Raw genomic sequence first — 12,425 nt, forward strand, 5'->3', positions numbered from 1 at the left:
CTTTATCTTTAACTGATTCAGGGACGCCTATGATTCGAACATTATTTCGCCTACTGCGATTTTCTAGGTCTTCCACTTTATCCATCAGCTGCTGGTTTTGTTTTAATAGACGTTTTAAAGAAACCTCTGATTCTTGCTGTCTGTCTTCAACCCCTGAAATTCTTTGCTCTGCAGCTGACATGCGGGTGGAAAAGAGCCGCACTTCGCTGGTTAAGGTGTCAACACCAGCCTGCAAGCTATCCATTTTCGGTAAAAAGAAAGCCTTAAGTTCTTGTAAGAGCGAGGAATGATCTCCTGGCGAGTTGTTTTCAACATCTGCAAAAGATGGATTGGCCTGTGTTTCAGTTAGAAGCTTTTGTCTTTTTTCCTGGTTTTTTGAGCGGTGGCTCATGGTGCTACTTGAAGGCGAGAGCAGCCTGTGAAAATATTCGTCTACTTTCATAGAACCAGGAGCAGAAAAGTCTGAAAAAGTTGGAACACTTGTAGAGAAACCACCATGTTGCACTATGTGACGTAGCAGCCAGGGAGCAATATGGAATGGAGATTTCAAAGGAGAAAAACAAACAATAAAGTTGCAGGTATTACATCCTAAGTTGCAGATGTATGGTAGGAAAAAATTTAGCTATACCAGCTATGCAGGGTATAATGTTTCTCTCCCTTATCCAGCAGGCCGCCCACACTCAACTGTTAGATCCCAAATGTAATCCTGAAAAATTAAGCTATACTAGCTTTAAGTCCTGAAATGTTTGTATAGATCAATATGCAGTTAGAACAAAGTTTAGTGCAGCAACTGTGGGTATATAAAGCACCCCCTAGCAGCACAGAAGCACCAGAGGGTATTGATGGCTGATGTCGTCTTGGGGAGAGTGTATCCACTTATACTTTAGCACTCATGATGAGGGTATTTTTATGCCTTGTTTAAAAAAGTTAGTGGATTGGGGTTAACTGTGGTAACAAAAGCAATGATGTGTGTAATCGCAGCAGTTTTATATCAGTCCAGAATGCGTAATGTCTCCCAAGGTACCCTTTACCTGAACACCGGTTTGTTGTAGCCTGTGTCTGGAGTGTTGCAGCATTAACCGCTTGTATATTAAGCTGCGGTACTTTCTCTGTTAACCCGGTCTATCCGGCAATGACACCGATAGCCTATTTACTTGTAGGGCTCCGATTGAGCTACAAACACGGAGCCGTTAGTGGGGAGGGATCCGTGAAGATGGCGTCGATCAGCGCTGCCGTTCATGCCGCGTGGCACAATTTTCTTAGTCTTCCGAGGTGAGGGCGATTTTTCTGCCCTCCACGATGGTTCTCCAGCCAGCTGGGGTATGTCAAAGGGTAACCCAGCAAGGTAGTGTCGTGGGATAAGGCAGGTGGCAGCAATTAACACCATATATGTGAAGCAGATTCACGGAGCTCTTCACTCCTGCTGCCAGCCGCTAGCTCCACCCACCGGAAGTCGCTGCGCGCCACTTTTATTGCGCCTCAGTCCGGGACATATTTTCATGTATACAGAGTTATAGTTAAGCAGGGAGTCACTAGAAACGCATGGTTTTCGATTAAAGCAGGCGTTTCTAGCATTAACCGTGGCGATATCCTCCTTGCTGAGTTCCGGATCGTTTCCTGCACCATAAGAGGAGGGACATTGACTCCAGTTTAGCAGTCAGGTAGGCACATCAAATATTTTGAGGTTCCTTCCTCGGCAGACGAGTTTCCGGTCCCTAACCGAGCTTCTGAGATACTTGTCAAGGAATAGGAGAGACCGGGTGTGAAAAATCCCCTTTTCTAATATAGGGTCAGTGACTAAAATTAGTATCAGGCTTTTCCTTATAATCCATTTATCTTATTTAAAGAATTATACTTACACCAGTCTTATAAAAAGGATACATTTATTAAATGACAAATCAATACATGAGTAGTGAGAGAAGCGTCTAACATACAAGGACCTATCTACACTATAGACTAATGCCTGTGGGTGGGTGGGTGCATGCAAAGAAAGTCTGTCTATTACCTTTTGGTGTTATTTGTCCTTCCTTTTTCCTCTTTTTCAAGCTGCTTCTCAAAACATATTTATAGCCAAACAGCCACACCATGAAGACAGTCCCAGCCAATCAAATCCATTCATCTTCTGTTTTATAACAATTCATCTGTTGAGTTAACTGCCTGTAGATGTTGCTGTGGTCCAAGAAATGAGTTTTCCTAATGCCATCTGACCTTTGTGACCCATCTCAGGACTGACCTTATCTGAGTCCCTTTGAAGATTTATGATGCTATTGTCCTGTCCTGTGTCCTTTGAAGCTTTATGACATTTGATTTTCTGTCCTCAGGAAGGAGAGCAGGTCTCACCTGTCTTATCTACATTGGATGGTAGCCTTTGATCCTTCTGTACATGCCTTGGGGTCGAGTTGCTTGATATTATCTCTTGGAAACTAGTTTATTCAAAAGGGTTAAGCTTTCCTTACTATAGCAAAATGTCATTTTCCAGTTATACAGTTATTACATATATTTTCCAGTTATACAGTTATTACACCGGCCATACCCTTTTCTCCATCTCCTATTTTTAAGAAGATGTTTCCCATAGCCGACTCTATCAAGGAGGCTTGGCAAACAGTGCCCAAGGTGGCAGGGGCCGTTTCCACCCTAGCTAAGAGAACTACTATTCCCATAGAGGATAGTTGTGCCTTCAAAGATCATATGGACAAAAAGTTAGAGGGTTTACTCAAAAAGATGTATGTACACCAGGGCCCAGCCAGCTGTGTGCATTGCTACCATCACTAGTGCGGCGGCGTATTGGTTTGATGCACTGTCTGATGCTATCAGGACAGAAACTTCTTTGGATGAGATCCAAGATAGGATCAAAGCTCTTAAATTAGCTAATTCCTTTAATACGGATGCTTACCTTCAAGTTATCAAGCTGGGAGCAAAGATTTTGGGTTTCTCTATTGTTGCTCGCAGAGCCCTATGGTTAAAACCTTGGTCTGCGGATGTGTCCTGTAAGTCTAAACTTCTAGCTATTCCTTACAAGGGGAAGACCTTCTTTGGACCTGGTCTGACGGAAATTATCTCTGATATCACGGGAGGTAAAGGTCATCTTCTCCCTCAGGATAAAAGAAACAAACCAAAAGGACGACAGAGTAATTTTCATTCCATTCGAAATTTCAAGGGAAATTCTTCCTCTACCACCTCCAAGCAGGAACAGTCCAAACCTACATGGAGACCAAGTCAATCTTGAAATAAGGGAAGACAATCTAAAAAGCCTTCCATTGAATCAAAGACAGCATGAAGGTCATGCCCCCGATCAGGGACCGGATCTTGTAGAGAACAGACTTTCCTTCTTCGCTCAGGCTTAGGTTCGAGATGTTCAGGATCCCTGGGCAATAGAAATTGTGTCCCAGGGATACAAATTGGAGCTTAAAAGTTTTCCTCCCAGAGGCAGGTTTCTGCTTTCAAGATTATCTGCAGACCAGACAAAAAGAGAGGCGTTTTTACACTACGTGGGAGACATCTCAGACCTGGGAGTGATTGTTCCTGTTCCAATACAGAAACAGGGTCAGGTTTTTTATTCCAATCTGTTCGTGGTTCCCAAAAAAGAGGGAACCTTCAGACCAATTTTAGATCTCAAGAGTCTAAACAATTTTTTCAGAGTACCGTCCTTCCAGATGGAAACTATTCATTCCATTCTTCCTCTGATCCAAGAGGGCCAATATATGACAACAGTGGATTTAAAGGACGCGTACCTGCATGTTCCGATTCACAAGAATCATCACAAGTTCCTAAGATTTGCCTTTCTGGACAAACACTTCTAGTTCGTGGCTCTTCCTATTGGTCTTGCCACTGCTCCCAGAATTTTCACAAAGGTTCTGGGATTCGCTATTAGCGGTGCTTCGGTTATGGGGCATTGCAGTGGCGCCCTATCTGGACGACATCCTAGTCCAGGCGCCATCCTTACAACAAGCAAGATCACACACGGACATGGTTTTATCCTTCCTGCGATCTCACGGGTGGAAGGTAAATTTGGAAAAGAGTTCCTTAGTTCCAAATACAAGGGTAACTTTCTTGGGAACCATAATAGATTCCCTTTCAATGAAGATTTTTCTGACAGAAGTCAGGAAATCAAAGATTTTCGATACTTGTCTAGCCCTTCAGTCCACTCCTCTGCCATCAGTGGCTCAGTGCATGGAGGTAATCGGGCTGATGGTGGTGGCAATGGACATTATCCCGTTTGCTCGGTTCCATCTCAGACTTCTGCAGTTAAGCATGCTCAGATAATAGAACAGAGATTATGCTGATTTGTCTCCTTGAATACTACTGGAGCAGGAGACAAGGTATTCTCTTCAATGGTGGTAGTCTCTGGATCATCTCTCCCAGGGAACCTGCTTTTGCAAACCATCTTGGGTGATTGTGACAACAGACGCCAGCCTTCTAGGATGGGGAGCAGCCTGGGGCTCCCTAAAGGCTCAGGGAGTTTGGACTCAGTCAGAGTCTGTTCTTCCTATAAACATTCTGGAGCTGAGAGCAATCTTCAATGCTCTTCTGGCCTGGCCCCAGTTAGCTTCGGTCCAGTTTATCAGGTTCCAGTCGGACAACATAACTTCAGTGGCTTACATCAATCATCAGGGAGGAACGAGGAGTTCCTTAGTGATGACAGAGGTAACCAAAATAATTCAGTGGGCGGAGGCCCATTCTTGCTGCCTGTCTGCGATCCACATCCCAGGGGTAGACAACTGGGAGGCGGACTTCCTGAGCAGGCAGAACTTTCATCCGGGGGAGTGGGAACTCCATCCGCAGGTATTTTCCAGCCTGATTATCAAGTGGGGTCAGCCGGAATTAGATCTTATGGCATACCTATTTCCTCCGTTTGCTCTTCTTCCTCGGGTGATTGCTCGAATCAAGCAGGAGAAGGCATCAGTGATCCTCATTGCACCAGCTTGGCCTCGCAGGATTTGGTACGCAGATATGGTGGACATGTCATCTCTGCCACCTTGGAGACTTCCGTTGAGGAAGGACCTTCTAATTCAAGGGCCCTTCCTTCACACAAATCTACTTATTCTGAAGCTGACTAATTGGAGATTGAACGGTTAATTTTATTCAAGCGGGGTTTTTCTGAATCGGTCATTGACACCATGATTCAGGCTCATAAGCCTGTAACTAGAAAAATTTACTATAAGATATGGCGTAAATATCTCTATTGGTGTGAGTCCAAGGGCTACTCATGGAGTAGAGTTAGAATTCCTAGAATTTTATCCTTTCTCCAAGAGGGTTTGGAGAAAGGATTATCCACAAGTTCTCTAAAGGGTCAAATCTCTGCCTTATCTATTTTGTTACACAAGCGTCTGGCAGATGTTCCAGATGTACAATCATTTTGTCAGGCCTTAGTTAGGATCAGACCTGTGTTCAAATCAGTTACTCCTCTATGGAGTTTGAATTTAGTTCTTAAAGTTCTTCAAGGGGCTCCGTTTGAGCCTATGCATTCCTTAAATATTAAATTGTTATCTTGGAAAGTTTTATTTCTTGTTGCTATTTCTTCTGCTCGCAGAGTGTCTGAGCTCTCGGCATTGCAGTATCAGTCCCCTTACCTTATTTTTCATTCTGATAAGGTAGTTTTACGTACTAAATTTGGATTTCTTCCTAAGGTAGTTTCTGATCGGAACATTAATCAGGAGATTGTTATTCCTTCCTTGTGTCCCAATCCTTCTTCTCAGAAGGAACGTCTTCTGTACAATTTGGATGTGGTTCCCTCCTTAAAGTTTTACCTGCAGGCGACTAAGGATTTCCGTCAGTCTTCTGCATTGTTTGTAGTTTTCTCTGGAAAACGTAAGGGACAGAAAGCTACGGCTACTTCTCTTTCTTTTTTGCTGAAGAGTATTATTCGTTTTGCATATGAGACTGCTGGACAGCAGCCTCCAGAGAGAGTTACGGCTCATTCCACAAGGGCTGTTGCTTCCTCATGGGCATTCAAGAACGAAGCTTCGGTGGAACAGATTTGCAAAGCAGCAACTTGGTCCTCTTTTCACACTTTTTCAAATTTCTACAAGTTTGACACTTTTGCCTGAGGCCGCTTTTGGGAGAAAGGTTCTTCAAGCAGTGGTGCCTTCCGTTTAGGATCCCTGTCTTGTCCCTCCCGTATCATCTGTATACTCTAGCTTGGGTATTGATTCCCATTAGTAATTAAGATGATCCGTGGACTCATCATGTCATTAAAAAGAAAATTTATGCTTACCTGATAAATGTATTTCTTTTTTGACACGATGAGTCCACGGCCCGCCCTGTTTTTGTAAGAGACAGGTTGTTGGGTTTTAAACTTCAGACACCTCTGCACCTTGTTACTTTCTTTCTCTCCTTTACTTCAGTCGAATAACTGGGTTGGGAGTGAAGGGAGGTGATATTTAACAGCTTTGCTGTGGTGCTCTTTTCCGCCTCCTGCTGACCAGGAGGTGAATATCCCATTAGTAATTAAGATGATCCGTGGACTCATCGTGTCAAAAAAGAAATAAATTTATCAGGTAAGCATAAATTTTGTTTTGTTTCACTACAATCATGAGTTTGTTATTTTGAAACGCCAGAATAGTTCTCTGATCTTTCCCCTTTTTCAAGGACTGGGTCTAGTCGTACTCCATGTTAGTCTCTACAGTAAGGGCAGTGGTGGCTTTAAAGCAGTTAGGAACTTGTAAGGTGGGCCTTACTGCGTTTTCCTAACATTTTTGCTGCCCATAGTATAGAAAGCCAGAGTTGTTGTCTCTGATCTTTCTCTTGGTACAGGTCTCTGCGAGGAGATGTGTCTTCCCATATCATGTGAGCTGTCCTCCTGACGGACGGCTAGATGCAGGTAAGTGGCATTTTTGTCTTCTATGTGGGAGACTATGGACTTAAAGGGAATCTGCATATTTTATTGAGACAAAATATATCCTAGTAGGATATTAGTTTTGGCAGCGTGCAGGCACTTAATGTGATAAGAGAGATGGTTTGCCCTCTGTTGGTAATGAAGGGGTTAACCAGTTTCATGAGGCAGACAAGTTTTTATTGTGCTTATTTTCAGTGTGGGATTCTGTTTTTTTCTTTGTACTGAATCGCGCACTTGTTTTCCTGTTGCGCTCTGGGTTTAGATGACTCCGCATTCTTAGGTAATAAAGACTGGAGCGTCGCCATTTTTAACCTGGAGAAGTGCGATTACCATGATGGTAGCGATCATGTGTCACGTCTGTCTTTCCGACCGAGATCAGAGCGGGGGGTTTAGCTGCTGAAATGTTTTCAGATAAATTTGATCCAGCTTATGGCCTTATCTTTGCTCTTTGAAGCTAAGATAGTCTCAGTGAGTTAGAGACGATATCTTACTGGGGCCTTGATTCACAAGTCTGTTATTGAAACATTTGATGTGTTTAACAATTTTTATATCATAGATATGAAGCTACAACAGCAGAGCCTCCGGTTTTCTTATGTTGTATTTTATTTTTCCTATTACATCTCTTCTATGGTTGGAGAGTATAGGGTTCAGGAGTATATATTTGGAACAGGGGTCTGTTCCTATATTATTATGTTTTAGCTGCTTTTGCATTAAATCCCCTTCCTCCTTCTGCTGTTAGAGGGCTTTGGGGTTATTTTTACATCATCATTCAGGATTTTAGTGGAACAGGGGTCTGTTCCTATTTATATAAGTTCCTGTTATATGGCATGTCGTTTTATATTTAAAGTGACAGTACTCATTTTTAAATTATTTCTTTAAAATCAAAGAATTATAGCAAATATTGCTCTTGCCTCATGTCTCTCAGGATTATGCTGTTTAGGCAATGCCACAGCTTCTCCTTATATGTCCCAAGCCTCTATGATGTCACATGCAGTGCCCTGCGGTCTCCTCTCAATCTCTGGAGGAGTGTATGTTCCTGCAGATTTTGCAGCTCATGTATCCTCAGCTGTATCTGCAGCTTTATCTGTTTTTTCCTCTCTTACAGGAAAACACAAGAGGACATTTAAAGTCTCAAATAGAAGGTTTCTATGTCACTTTCTGCTACTCAGGTTGCTCTTTTCTCCTAAGTCTGGTGAGGAGGATTCGCCGGTAGCTCTGAGGGTAAAATCTCAGATTCGGACAGTATAATTCCTTCATCTGTTGCTGAAGTGGCTTTCTTCAGATATATGCTTGAACACCTCGTGTATTATTAAAGGAGGTTATAGCTACTTGGACGACAACGATATTCCTGTCGTTGTCAACTGTTTGAAGTTTTATAAACTTTATTCTTTCTAGGATGTTCCTTCCATGAGGAAGTGTTATTAGAGGTGCTTGGGTCACAGGCATAGGAGTAACTAGGGATACCTTTTCCCTGTCTCCCGTTCTTTTAAGGATTTTCCTGTTGCTGACTCTATTAAATGCACCATGCTTTTAATAGAAGGGAGTATTCTACTATGGCTTAGAGAACTTGATTCCTATAGAGGATAGTTGCTCCTTTACGGATTTTTGTTTAAGAAGCTGGAGGTTTATTTGGTCATTAGAGTAATGGCTTGTCTAATTAGACTTGCTGTGCTTGCCCTCGAGACAGATCCCCCGATTTTTTGGCTGTCCTTGGGGATTCAAGGTTTGGCTGGTTCCTTCAGGAATAGCTCTTCTTGGTCAACTTAGAAGCCTGAGTGTGGCTTAGTGGTACAGCCTAGGCTTTGTGACATTGCAGAGGCAGGTACAATATTTGGAATATATTTTATGTTTTCCACCATTTCCAAGCTTCTGATAAAATTATCCTATGACTTGAGGAATAGACTAATGATAGTTTTCCCTTTCTTATTGCCGTCCATTTTGGGTTCTGGGAGTATCAATCTAAGATTCCTCTCAAGTACAGATTTCTCCTTCTAGAGTATCTGCAGTCTAGCTATTATGAGATATATTCTGGATCTGGGTCCAGGGTTCCTCTCTAGGAGTGCTAGTTCCAGTAACTGGGTCTAGGTAGTTATCTCATGCTTTTCAGAGTAGACTCTTTTCAAATAGTGTCTATTCTACCTTGATTCAAGAGGGTTTGTTCATAACGAACATAGACCTGAAGGATATGTATTTCTAGTTCCCAGTAGAGTTTTGCAATTTTGCATGTCTGGAATCAACTAAAAAATTTTGAGTTCATCATCCTAGGAAGACTCTGTTAGGTCTTGGGGATGGAAAGGGTGCCCTCCTGGACATTGTATGGTTCGGGTGTCATCTTTCTTTCTAGCAACTCTTTTTCAAAGGATCTTGTCCTTGTTTACACTTCCTTGGATGGGATGTGAAGATGGGAAAGGAGTTCCCTGGTTCCCCTTTCAAGGGTGTTTTCTTTTTATGAGAATATTTCTTTCAGAAGTCAGATCATCAAGGTTTTTCTTCTTATCTCCTTTTGCAGCCTACTGTTCAGCCCTCATCTGTCTCTTGTGGTCCGAGAGATAGTTTAGATTTTTTGTAACCAGAGGGTTGGGAGTTTTAATTCAGCTGTAGCTGTTTTTCCATTCTCTTTCCAGTGGCTTAAGCTTTGGAGGTTATTGATTGAGAGATGTCATCTTTTTCCCAAGTCCATTTGAGAGCTCTGCAGTTTGTCATGCTCAGTCAATGGAGTGGTGATCATCCGGATCTGTCTCAGAGGATAGATCTGGTTCACCCTTAGGTGATCTCAGGAGTATCTGTCTCAAGGCACATGTTCCTGAAGAAATTTCTGGGTGATTTTTAATTTAGCCACCAGCCTGTTGGGCTGGGGAGCAGCCCGGAACTTGTTTAAGGCACTGGGACTTTGGGCTCCAGAGGAGTCAGTTCTCTCCTTTGATATCTTGGAGTGTAGAGCGATTTTTCCTGCTCTGAAGGCTTGTATTCAGTTGTCCATAGCTGGTTATTCAGGTTCCAGTCGGTTAATGTCATCTCACTGGCTTGGTAGGAACTCTGGGTTCCTTAACCATGTAAGAGGTGACTCAATTTGGCTGTGGGTGGTGGCTCACAATTATGGTCTAATTACATCCACATTCTTGGAGTGGACATCTGGGAAAGGACTTCCTGAGTAGACAGATTTTTCATCCAGGGAGAGAATTCTCCATCTGGAGGTGTTCTCCAGTTTAACCCCCAAATGGGGGGGGGGGGGTGGGGCTGGAGTTGGATTGGATGGCGTTTTGACAAAACATCAAGCTTCCAAGGTACGGTTCAAGGTCCAGAGACTCGAAGGCCTCCTTGGATTTTACTGTTGTCTTCCGTTTGCTTTTATTCCTCTAGGCCTTGCTTGTATCAAGCAGGAGAGAGCGTCAGGGATTCTAATAGTTCCTGAGTGGGATGTCATCTCCCCCAGGGGAAACTTCCTTCAAGGAAGGACGTACTGATTCAGGGTATCTTCCTTCATCCAAATCTCATTTCTCTGAAGCTGTCTGCTTGTATATTGAATGCTTAATTTCTATCTAAGCGTGGTTTTTCTGAGTTGGTCGTTGAGACTACGATTAAGGCTTGCAAGCCTGTTTCTTTGAATTTTTCCATAAGATATGGCGTTAATATATTTCATGATGTGAATCTAAGGGTTACTCTTGAAATAGAGCTCGGGTCCTTAGGATTTTGTCTTTTATCCATGAAGGTCTGGAGAAGGGTTTATCAGTTAGTACCCTGAAGGGTCAAATTTCTGACTTATCTGTTTTATTACATAAGCATTTGGTGGACGTGTCAGACGTCTAATCTTTTTGTCAGGTCTTGGTCAAGTCAGGCCTGTATTAAGTCTGTTGTTCCTCCCTGGAGCCTTAATCTTGCTCTCTGAGTTTTTTTCAACATTCCACGGTTGATCTGTGGCTTTCCTTCAGATATTTAGTTGTTATCTTGAAAGTTTTTGTTTCCGTTGTCTATCTTTTCTGCTCAGAGAGTAGATTCCCCTTATCTTATTTTTCATGCGGATAATGCCGATTATCGTACTAAGTTAGCTTTCCTTCCTAAGGTTGTCTCTACTAGAAATATTAATCAGGAGATAGTTGTTCCATCTTTGTGTCTGAAGCCTTCTTCGGTTAAAGAACGTCTGTTGTACATTTGGATGTGGTTCATGCTCTAAAATTCTATTTGGAGGCGACTAAGGACTTTTGAAAATGTCCTGCTCTCATGTTTGTTTTTCTGGGATCAGAAGAGGTCAGAAAGCTACTGCTTCTACTCCTTCTTTTTGGTTGCAAAGTGTGATTTGCCTGGCATATGAGTCTGCTGGGAAGCAACCTCCAGAGAGAATTACAGATCATTCCACCAGGACTGTAGCCTCTTCTTGGGTTGTTGAAACTTCCATGCAGCAAATTTGCAAGGCTGCAACTTGGTCTCCTTTACATACTTTTTCCAAATTTTACAGATTTGATACTTTTGCCTCGGCTGAGGCGGCTTTTGGGAGAAAGGTGGCATGCTTGTTCTTATGCCCCCTATTCATGTGTGTCCTCTAGCTTTGGTATTGGTTCCCAACAGTAATTAAGATGAACCCGTGGACTCACCACATCTTTAGAAAAAAACAAAATTTATGCTTAAATGATAAGTTTATTTCTTCAAGAACCCTTTTTGTCTTTTTATAAGAGTTTTTGTCTAAACCTCAGACACCTCCGCACCTTGTGTTACTCTCCTTTCTCCATTTACTTTTGGTCGAATGACTGGGGGTTGTGGGTAAGGAAGTGATACTTAACAGTTTTACTGTGGTGCTCTTTGCCTCCTCCTGCTGGCCAGGAGGGGTATTCCCAACAGTAATTAAGATTAACCCGTGGACTCACCACATCTTGAAGAAATAAATTTATCAGGTAAGCATACATTTTGTTTTTCTGAAGCTGACTGCTTGGAGATTGAACGCCTAGTCTTGTCTAGACGAGGTTTTTCAGAGAAGGTTATTGATAACATGATTCAGGCTCGTAAGCCGGTAAAAGATTTACCATAAGGTAAAGAGTTCCCCGCATTCTGTCCTTTCTTCAGGAGGTCCTGGAGAAGGACTTATCAGTCAGTACTCTGAAGGGTCAGATCTCTGCCCTGTTGATTCTTTTGCATAAACATCTGGCAGACTTGCCAGATGTTCAATCTTTTGTTCAGACCTTGGTCAGAATCAGATAATAACAAGAGTGCGCTAAGAAAAGCAACAGCATCAACCAAAATGAATAAATAAAAGAGTTTTTATTCCACTGCTATTATTAAAAACTCATACAGCTGCAAGTATCAATCACACTTCACCATTCATACCATGTATAGTGCAAAAACCACCGGTGGTACAAAATAATAAAATTATATATAACAAAATATTATATGTATAAAATTGGACTTTGTCCAGAAACAAAAAATGTCCAAATGAATTAAAAGTCCAGATGAATTAAAATAAATATCCAAAAGCAATATCCTCTATTTGTAAGTAGCGGATGAAAAACAGCTATTAGAGTTAAAGTTCAACTCTGTGTGTCACTTGTATATGATGTAGCAGTTTGCTATTAAATGTCCACAAGACAATGTTTTTCCATAA

Source organism: Bombina bombina, chromosome 5 (assembly GCF_027579735.1).
Source record: "Bombina bombina isolate aBomBom1 chromosome 5, aBomBom1.pri, whole genome shotgun sequence".
Taxonomy (NCBI): domain Eukaryota; kingdom Metazoa; phylum Chordata; class Amphibia; order Anura; family Bombinatoridae; genus Bombina; species Bombina bombina.